Raw genomic sequence first — 10,254 nt, 5'->3', positions numbered from 1 at the left:
GAAGCCAAGATCTGATCCAGAAAGAGCTGTGGGAAGGGTTGTCCATTCCTCAGAGTATTTGGGGGAGACATCAGAGGTAGGGTTTCTTTACACATAGAGTCGTGGGAGCCTGCAATGCCTTGCCAGGGTGGTGGTGGAGGCTCAAACTTTGGGGGCATTTAAGTAGTAAAACAGAATTCGGTAGACACCGTGTTTGAAATAAACACAAAATGCTGGAGAAGCGTAGGATTTTGGGGGGTGGGGGATTTAAGAGACTTAGGCACATGGATGAAAGAAGAAGGGTTGTGAGGTCAGGACTTTTTTACTGTCAGGAATATATAGGTCGACATAACATCGAGGGCTGAAGGGTCTGAATGATGCTGTAGTGTTCTAATTAAATTAAAAATTTTATATTTAGACATACCACACAGGAACTGGCCCTGTCAGCTCATGAGGCTGTGCTGCCCAAAAACAACCAAATGATCTACACCCTCGGTAGGTTTTTGAAGAGTGGGAGGAAACCAGAGCACATGGGGAAACCCACGCACACACAGGGAGGATGTACAAACTCCTTACAGACAGTGTGGGATTCAAACCCCAGTCATTGGCACTGTTGCACTGTTGTGCTAACCGGGCTGCCCTATGTTCTGTTCAGGGATGCACTGTGGAACTCTGCATTGGTTGATCCTTGCTGGGTTTGGGTGGGGGGGAGGGGTGTCTGTGTGCAATCTCGACACCCCTTCTGCGAATAAGTTGCTGCAAGAACAGATCTCGTGGTCAGGTCCACAGTGGGAGGCTGCAACCTGAAACGCTGATTGACTATTTCCCTCCACGGGTGTTGCCCGACCTGCTGAGTCCCAACTTCAGGATAAAAGGGCGACAATTTAAAATGGAGATGTGGAAAAACTCCTTCAGCCAGAGGGTCATGAGTCTGTGAAACTTGTTGCCACGGGCAGCTGGGGAAGTGAGGTCATTGGGTACAAGTAAGGCAGAGATCGACAGATATTTGATTAGTCAGGGCATCAAGGGTTATGGCGAGAAGACCGGGGAGTGGGGCTGAGTGGATGGATTTGCTCATGATTAGAATGGTGGAGCAGACTCAACTCGATGGGCTGATTGGCCTACTTCAGCTCCCCTATCTTGTGATCTGCTTCTCTTTCTTCACTCAAGATTCCAGTGCCTGCAGATTTGAGCTTCTCCACAGTGGGAGGTGCGAATGGCCAATGTCCGTTCTCTTTGGTCCATTGCCAAACTCATTCCATTCCTCTCTCCATTCCCTTCACCCTGCTTGAAAGTACCTGATCATCCCCATGTTCCCCCTGCCCCTGCCACAGATCCCTAAGTTCAAATCCCACCAGTTATTTGGGAAACCTGACACATTTCGTCAAGCTGAGCTGGTGTCCCAGCACCTTGAAGTAAGACTTGGGTGGAACCTGATCGCAGCCACTCTCCGTGAGGGAGGCAGGTGAATGTTGTCCTACCGGTTCCACTGACGTACTGAGAACAAGGCCAGCCTCACCCAGTACACCAGCCTGAGGAAACTCCCAAAGTCAGGCAGCGACCACGGGGAGAGAAGTAGGGAAGGTCAGGCGTAACCAAACTGAGGAATTCCTAGAATTGTTGAAGTCTGTGTTGGGATATGGGCTGTTGCTCAGCTTCGTTACTGCAGTAAAGGGAGTGGAGAGGATCAAAGAGGCATATGACCACAAATGTGGGCATTACAGGGCTAAAGGAACTTGGCCCCCAGTCAAGGCGATTGGTGAGAATACGTGGACAATATGGGTCAAGTCTCCCCTTTTTCATAAAATGAGGGAAACAAGTTGTACAGGGTAATAGCATGAGGGGAATGGTGCTTGGACTGCATTCTACGGGGAGCTACCATAGATCAAGGGGCCAAATGGCCTCCTGCAGAATTTTTTGTCACAGCCCATTGTGGAGGACAGGTCTTTGGGTGTATTTAGATTGACAGGTTCTTGATTACCCGGGGGCATCGAAGGTTATGGGGCAGCACGGTTGGCGTAGTGGTTAGTGCAAAGCCTTTACAGCGCCAGCAATCGGGACCGGATCGGGGTTTGAATCCCACACTGTCTGTAAGAAGTTTTCCTCGTGTTTGTGTGGATTTTCCCAAGGGGGCTCTGGTTTCCTCCCACCCTTTAAAAACGTACCAGGGTGTAGGCTAATGGGGTGTAAATTGGCCTGTACAGCACTGTACTGTGTCTAAATTAAAAAAAAAAGGCCAGGCAGTGGGGCTGAATGGGGTAATGGATCAGCTTATAGAAACATAGAAGATAGGAGCAGGAGTAGGTCATTCGGCCCTTTGAGCCTGCTCCGCCATTCAATGAGATCATGGCTGATCTTAAAGTTCAGTACCTCGTCCCTGCCTTCTCTCCGTAGCCCCTAATTCCCTTATACTGAAGAAATATATCTAAATCCCTCTTAAATATATTCAATGAACCTGCCTCTACTGCTCTCTGTGGCAATGAATTCCACAGATTCACCACCCTCTGGGTAAAGAAATTCCTCCTCATCGCAGTTCTAAATGGTTTGCCTATTATCCTCAAACCATGGCTCTGGGTTCTGGACTCCCCCACCATTGGAAACATCCCTTCCACATCCATTCTGTCCAGTCCTGCCAGAATTTTATATGTCCATGAGATCCCCTCTCAATCTTCTAAACTCCAGCGAGTACAATCCCAAATTGCACAATCTTTCCTCATAAGTTATTCCTGCCATTCCAGGTATCAGCCTGGTGAATCGCCTCTGCACTCCCTCCATTGCAAGAACATCCTTCTTCAGATAAGATGACCAAAACTGTACACGATACTCCAGGTGTGGTCTCACCAAGGCTCTGTACAGCTGCAGTAAGGTATCCTTATTCCTAGACTCAAACCCTCTTGATATGAAGGCCAACATACCATTTGCCTTTTTAACCGCCTGCTGTACCTGCATGCTCACCTTCAGTGACTGGTGCACAAGAACCCCTAGGTCTCTCTGCACTTCCTCATCTCCCAATCTATTGCCATTCAAATAGAGGGACAGACTTGATGGGCTGAATAGCCTATATGTGTTTTGGTGCCAGGAGATCCTGATCAGACCCCCTCGGTAATCTGGAATGTACACCAAGCTCCAAGAGTACAGGCAGAATGCGCATTCCAGAACTTGCATGTTTCCTTGTGTGGATGGTTCACTGGGAAATAGGAGGGAAAATATCTATCTGCTAGAGGAGTTCAGAGTCGAGCAGCGTCAGTGGGAGAAAAAGAATGAGATTTCAGACTGGAGCCCTTCATCAGGACCTGCAGCAGATTACAGTGTCCTCTGGCCTGTAACATCGGAAAATTGGTTCAATTACTGTGGAATATATTCAAAAAGGGACATGAAAGTGTGTTTGGGAATTACCGGGTGTGATAGTGCAGCACTGCCCAAGTCTCGAGTTGCCGGATTATCGGCTAAAGGCGAACGGGATGACCACAGTCTGTCCAGGTCAGTAGCAGAACATCGAGCACCGTCACGCTGAGCACTGGCGCACCTCAGGCCCACTGACCCATGACTGTATCGCCGGATCCAGCTCCAACAACGTCATCAGTTTTGCAGATGGCTCGACAGTCGCTGGCCTCATCAGCAACAACGCTACAGAGAAGAGGTGGAAAATCTTGTGATGTGGTGCGAGGGGAACAACCTGAGTCTCAATGTGGAAAAGATGAAGGAGATGATCGTGACTTCAGGGGGACCAGGAACGACCACCCTCCACTACACATCAACAAGTGGAAAGAGTGGAGAGCACCAAGTTCCTTGGAGTTCACTTAACTAGTGACCTATCATGGACACACAGCATCTCCTCAGTGTCTGAACTTTCTGAGAAGACTGAAGCAGGCAAGGCTACCAGCTACCATTATGTCAGCTTTACTGATGATCAACACAGGCACACCTCAAGGATGCGTGCTTAGCCCACTATCAAGAGAGTCATGGCTGACTGTATCACAGTGTGGGTACGGTTGCTGCAGAGAAATGTATCAATCCACAGGTCCATAATAGTGGATCACTGGAGTCTCCCTTTCTCCCTCCCACCCCCACCCCCCATTGACGTGATGTAGTGTGATCATTGCCTGAAGAGGCTGCGCAAAATCATTGAGGACTCTTTCCACTCCATACACAGCATCTTTCAGCTGCTCCTGTTGGGAAAGAGATACAGGAGGATCAGAGCCAGCACCACCAGGATAAGGAACAGCTTCTTCCCACAGGCAGTGAGAATGACCAAAGGAACTGCACCCACTCACCATCCCGGGCTCTCATAGTCATTATTTATTTATTTATTTGTATAGAAAAATAGGTGCAGGGGTCAGTCATTTGGCCCTTCAAGCCTACACCACCATTTAATATGATCATGGCTGATCAGTACCTGGTTCCTGCCTTCTCCCCATACCCCTTGATCCTCAGCCACAAGGACCAAATCTTGAATATTGACAAGGAACCGGCCTCAACTACTTCCTGTGGCAAAGAATTCCACAGATCTACCTACCACCCTCTGAGAGAAGAAATTTTTTCTCATCTCAGTCCTAAATAAACTTTCCCCTTATCCTTAAACCCCTGGTTCTGGTTTTTCCCAGCGTTGGAAACAACCTACCTGCATCTAGTCTGTCTAATCCCTTAAGAATTTTATATGTTTCTATAAGATCCCCCCTCAATCTTCTAAATTCCAGAGAATACAAGCCTAGTCTATCCAACCTTTCTTCATAAGCAAGTCCTTCCATCCCTGGTATCAGTCTAGTGAATCTTCTCTGCACCCCCTCCATGGCGAGGATGTCCTTCTTCAGATAAGGAGACCAAAACTGCATGGAGTACTCCAGGTGTGGTCTCACCAAGGCCCTGTACAGCTGTATCAGGATCTCTGTACTAAAATCCTCTCGCTATGAACGCCAACATACCATTCGCCCTCTTCATCGCCTACTGCACCTGCACACCCACTTTCAATGACTGATGCACAGCAACACCCAAGTCTCTCTGCATCTCCCCTTTTCCTAAACAGATACCATTTAGATAATAATCCTCTTTCCTGTTCTTACCTCCAAAGTGGATAATCTCACATTTATCCACATTATACTGCATCTGCCACGTCTTGGCCCACTCGCCCAACTTGTCCAAATCATTCTGCACTCTCCTAGCATCCTCAACACAGCCAACCCCGCTACCCAACTTTGTACCGTCTGCAAATCTATTCCCACATCTAAGTCGTTGATATATATTGTAAACAACTGTGGCCCCAGCATGGAGCCCTGTGGTACCCCACTAGTCACTGGTTGCCATTTGGAAAAGAACCCATTTATACCTACTCTTTGCTTCCTGTCCATCAACCAATTCTCTATCCACTTTAATACCATACCTCCTATACCATGCTTTTTAAGTTTGTACGCTAGTCTTCTGTGCGGAACCTTATCAAATGCCTTACTAAAATCCAGATATACCACATCCACTTGCTTGTGTATGTGTGTTATGTCTGGTTGTGTGTCTGCGTGTTTAGCACTGATGACTGGAGAACGCTGTTTTGTCGGGTTGTACTTGTACAATCAGGTGACAATAAACTTGACTTGAACCAGAGCAGAAAACAATTCCTTCACTGGGCCAGCTGTTATGATCTGGACCTGCTGTCAGTCAAGTGTGGAGGAAAGTTTCAATGTCTCTTCCTCACTGATGATCAATAGAGGCACACCTCAAGGATGTGTGCTCAGCCCACTGCTCTATTCACTCTACACCCATGACATGACATGTACAAATCACATGCTGGTGACACCACGGTTGTCGGCAGAACCACAGATGGCAATGAGGAAGTGTACAGGAGGGTGATAGATCAGCTCATTTGAGTGGTCTCACACCAATAACTTTGCACTCAACTTTAGCAAAACAAAGAAGATGATTGTGGGTGTCAGGAGGAAGTCAGGGCAACATGACTCAGTCCTCATTGAGGGGTCATCAATGGAGAGGGTCAAGAACTTCAAATTCCTGGGCGCCAATATCTATGAGGATCTGTCCTGGAGTGTTCATGTTGATGCAATCATGAAGAAGGCTCGCCAGCGACTATACTTTGTGAGGCGTCTGAGGAGGTTTGTTATATCACCAAACACTCTTGTAAACTTCTAAAGGTGGACCATGGAGAGCATTCTGACTGGTTGCATCACTGCCTGGTATGGAGGTGCCAACTCTCAGGACAAGAATAAACTCCAGAGGGTTGTTAACTTGGCCTGTGACATCACAGGCACCAGACTTCACTCCATCGAGGACATCTACATGAGGCGGAGTCTTAAAAACGAAGCCTCTATCCTCAAGGACCCTCACCACCCAAGCCATGCCCTCTTCACTCTACTACCATCGGGGAAAAGGTACAGGAGCCTGAAGATGAGCACCCAGCGGCACAAGGACAGCTTCTTCCCCTCTGCCATCAGATTCCTGAATGATCAATGAACCAAAGACATGGCCTCACTTTGACTTTTTCTTTACTATCAAAGTGAAGCAGAATTGTGAAAGCATGGAGGGGGAGAAAATGTAGAGCTCTTTCCAAGATCCAGCACAGTAAGAGGTGGGCTGAATGGACTCAGTGTGCTGTGGACGAATATAAGAAATATTGAGAACTAAGCTGGTGTGTGGGGTGTGCTGAAGATGGATTGGGCTAGTGGGGGGTGTGTACTGAGGGTGGGACCGTGACCTGTGCAGTAGAGCAAGGATGTGATGTGCTCCTCTGAGAGGAATGGATGGAAAATGCTCACAACACCAGACTCCCCAGTTCAATCCTGACCTCCGCTGCTGTCTGCATGGAGTTTCACATTCTCCCTGTGACCGCGGAGGTTTCCCCTGAATTCCACATCTTAAAGACATTGCAAGTTACTCCTGGTGCATAATGAGGGGTAGAATCTGGGGGGAGATGAGTGAAATGTGGGGGAATAAAATAGACTGGGTGTTTGATGACCAGCATGAACTTGATGGCCAAAAGGGCCAGTTTCTGTATTGGGTATTCAATGACCCTTCGCTGCATCTGCTCAATTATTGTCACGTCTCTGTGGGATCTTGCTGGTGGAGAAATGACTGTCACTCCTCGTAATAGAAGAGTGACTGCACTCAGGCACGTACATTGGTGCAAAGTGTTTCAGGAAGCTCTGAGGCACTGGTAGGGTCTCCTCCCTCCTTCATCCCATCAGCTCCCTAAACCTCACGTTCCCTCCCTCCCTCTTCTCAAGCTCTCCTCCTTCCTCCCTCCCTCCCACCTCTCTCTAAACTTCCTTATCTCCCTCCTCCCTCTCCCTCCTTCTCTCCCCCTCCTTCCTTCTATCTCCCTCCCCACCCCCTCCCCTAACCTGCTCCTCTTCCTCCTCCTTCCCCTCCCTCCGCCATTCCTCCCTCCCTCCTTTCCCAACCTCCCTCCTTCCCTCCCTCCTTCAGCAATGCTGTGGCAGAAGGACGGAAATCTCCCCAGCCAAGGGGAACAGTGAGGTATGGCTAAAAGCGGTGAGACACGCAATCTGCCTTCACAGAAAGTTAGAAGTCTCTCAACCATTGGTACCAGCATGCCACAGTCTGACACAACATCCTTGCCCAGCACAGCACTTCCTGCTGCCCCACTGGTGCCCTGACTGTGTAGATGGAAGCAATGAATTTCACTGCAGAATCCTCGACACACTCTCAATCTCAGGGCTATGGCCTCAGTGGGAACAATGTTGCTGAGTAGATGCTGGAAGATGAGATCCAGCAGCCATGCAGTTCCAAATGATCTTGTTCATGGAGGAGGCAGGGGAGCATGTTCCTGTGTGTGACTGTCCTGGTTAACAGCCAGGGATTGGGAGGAGGTTAGGTTACAGGAGGGAGGAGGTTGGGAAATGAGGGAGGGAAGAATGGAGGTCCACTGGGATCTCTGAAAAGAATGGAACTCCTTGTCCAGAAAAAACACACAGAGATGCTGGAGGAACTCAGCCCGTCTCGCAGTGTCCACAGGAGGTGAAGATATATTACCGACATTTCCGGCCTGAGCCATTCTTCCACAGAGATGCTGGAGGAACTCGGCCGGTTTCGCAGCGTCCACAAGAGGTGAAGATATATTACCGACATTCCAGTCCTGAGCCCTTCTTCCACAGAGATGCTGGAGGAACTCAGCCTCTCTCGCAGTGTCCACAAGAGGTGAAGATATATTTCCAATGTTTCAGGCTTGAGTCCTTCTTCCACAGAGAATCCAGAGGAACTCAGCCGGTCTCGCAGAATCCACAGGTTAAGATAGATCACTGACGTTTCGGGCCTGAGGCCTTCTTCCACAGAGTGGCTGGAAGAACTCAGCCGGTCTCGCAGCGTCCACAGGAGGTGAAGCTATATTTCCGACGTTTCGGGCCTGAGTCCTTCTTCCACAGAGATGCTGGATAAACTCAGCCGGTCTCGCAGCGTCCACAGGTTAAGATAGATCACTGATGTTTCGGGCCTGAGCCCTTCTTCCACACAGATGCTGGAGGTATTTAGCCGGTCTCACAGCGTCACAGTAGGTGAAGATACATTTAGGGCATGAGCCCTCCTTCAGGGTATGAGCAAAAAAGCAGACAGGTGTCTGAATTAAAGATAGAGAGAGAGAGTGAGTGAGTGAGTGAGTGAGAGAGAGAGAGAGAGAGAGAGAGAGAGAAATGTGGGGAGGGGGGCGGGCGGGGCGAAGAATGGGAGGATGGGAGGGGGAGGAATCCAGACCATCAAGGAAAAGGTATGATGAGGAAAGGTGAGAATTGATTTTGGCTCTGTGAAAGGAGACAAGGGAAAAGGAGGGAGAGAGGTAATTAGAGGATGAGATGGGGGCGGGGGTGGTATCAGAAACCAGAGAAGTTGATTTTAATGCTATCCAGTTGGAGGGTGCCCAGACGGAAAATTGCAGAGCAGAACGGATGTCAGTATTCGATCGTGGAGTGAGGAGGTGGGAATCCCCGCATGGTTGGGGGTGGGGGGGGGGGATGGGTGCCGGGGCCTGGGATACTCAGGCCTGCAGCACCAGCACACCTTCTGAGCTACATGGAGAAGCAACCTCAACTCAACAATCCTGCCAACTGCATCAGCGGTTCTGTGTGGGGAGAATGGAGTCACTCACCACTCACCCATTTATCTCCTGGGTTCAGTCCTGGGCCCCTCACTTCAGGAAGGGCTTTGGAGAGGGCGGAAGGCTGAGTGGCTCACACAAGAGGACGAAAACGCACCAAAATGCTGGAGGAACTCAGCCAGTCTTCCAGCATCTGTAGGAGACAAAGATCTATCGCTGACGTTTCGGGCCTGAGCCCTTCAAGGACTAAGCTAGCAATCTCAGACAGCGCTGGCTGGGGGTGGAATCCAGACCAACAAAGGATGTTAATAGGATATGACAAGGGGAGAGGTGAAAATTGATTAGGTGTGTTGGAAAAGAGACAGGGAAATGGGAGAGAGACAGAGCTGGGGGAAGACGATAGAGGGGATGGGGAGTTTAATGAAATCCAGAGAAATCGATATTAATGCCGTCCAGTTGGAGGGTGCCCGGTTGGAAGATGAGGTGCTTCGAGGAACTTCAGATCATGGAAAGTTGGGGATTTGTCCTCAGTGCCTTTTCCTCTGTGTGGACTCCTTCATCAATCGCAGGTGAAGAGCGTGTTTCAGTTAAGTTCCAAGGATCCCAGTGATTCTCGGGTTCCAGCACTTCTCCCACGGATCTCCTGCACCGGCAGCAGACCGAGCAAAGGCGATTGTGTAGTCACTGTGCTATCATCCTTGTCCGAGTGTCTCGTCAGCCGAGAACCAAGCGGTCATCTTCCTCCACTCGTACCTTATATACTCATGGAAAAGGCGAGTTTTGTAGACCATTTTTATTTTTTTATTTTTCACACCATAAATCACATTAGCCATGATATACACTATTTCTTTTTCACACATATACAGTGACTTTTTCTTCCCCCCCTTTCCTCCCAAACCACCCCCCCACCCCCCCCCCCTCTCATCCATTTTAGGTATACAATCTAGGTTGCATTAAGCCAGTCAGACAATGTTGTCATTCAACAAAATTACACCAGAAATTCTACTGAGTCCATTCTTTTCTTTCCTTCTCCTTCCATCAACTTAGGTAATGTTTGTCCCCGGTAGGTTTTCGCTATTGTATTTAATGTAAGGCTCCTATACTTGTTCGAATATTTCAATATTATTTCTTAACCAATATGTTATTTTTTCTAATGGAATACATTTATTCATTTAAATTTGGTAGTTTCTTCCTTTTAATTTGGTTATGTATTCCATTAATATTTAAAG

This window comes from Narcine bancroftii, chromosome 2 (genome assembly GCF_036971445.1).
Source record: "Narcine bancroftii isolate sNarBan1 chromosome 2, sNarBan1.hap1, whole genome shotgun sequence".
Classification (NCBI taxonomy): Eukaryota; Metazoa; Chordata; class Chondrichthyes; order Torpediniformes; family Narcinidae; genus Narcine; species Narcine bancroftii.
The sequence above is the reverse complement of the archived record's forward strand: the minus strand, read 5'-3'. Positions refer to the sequence as shown.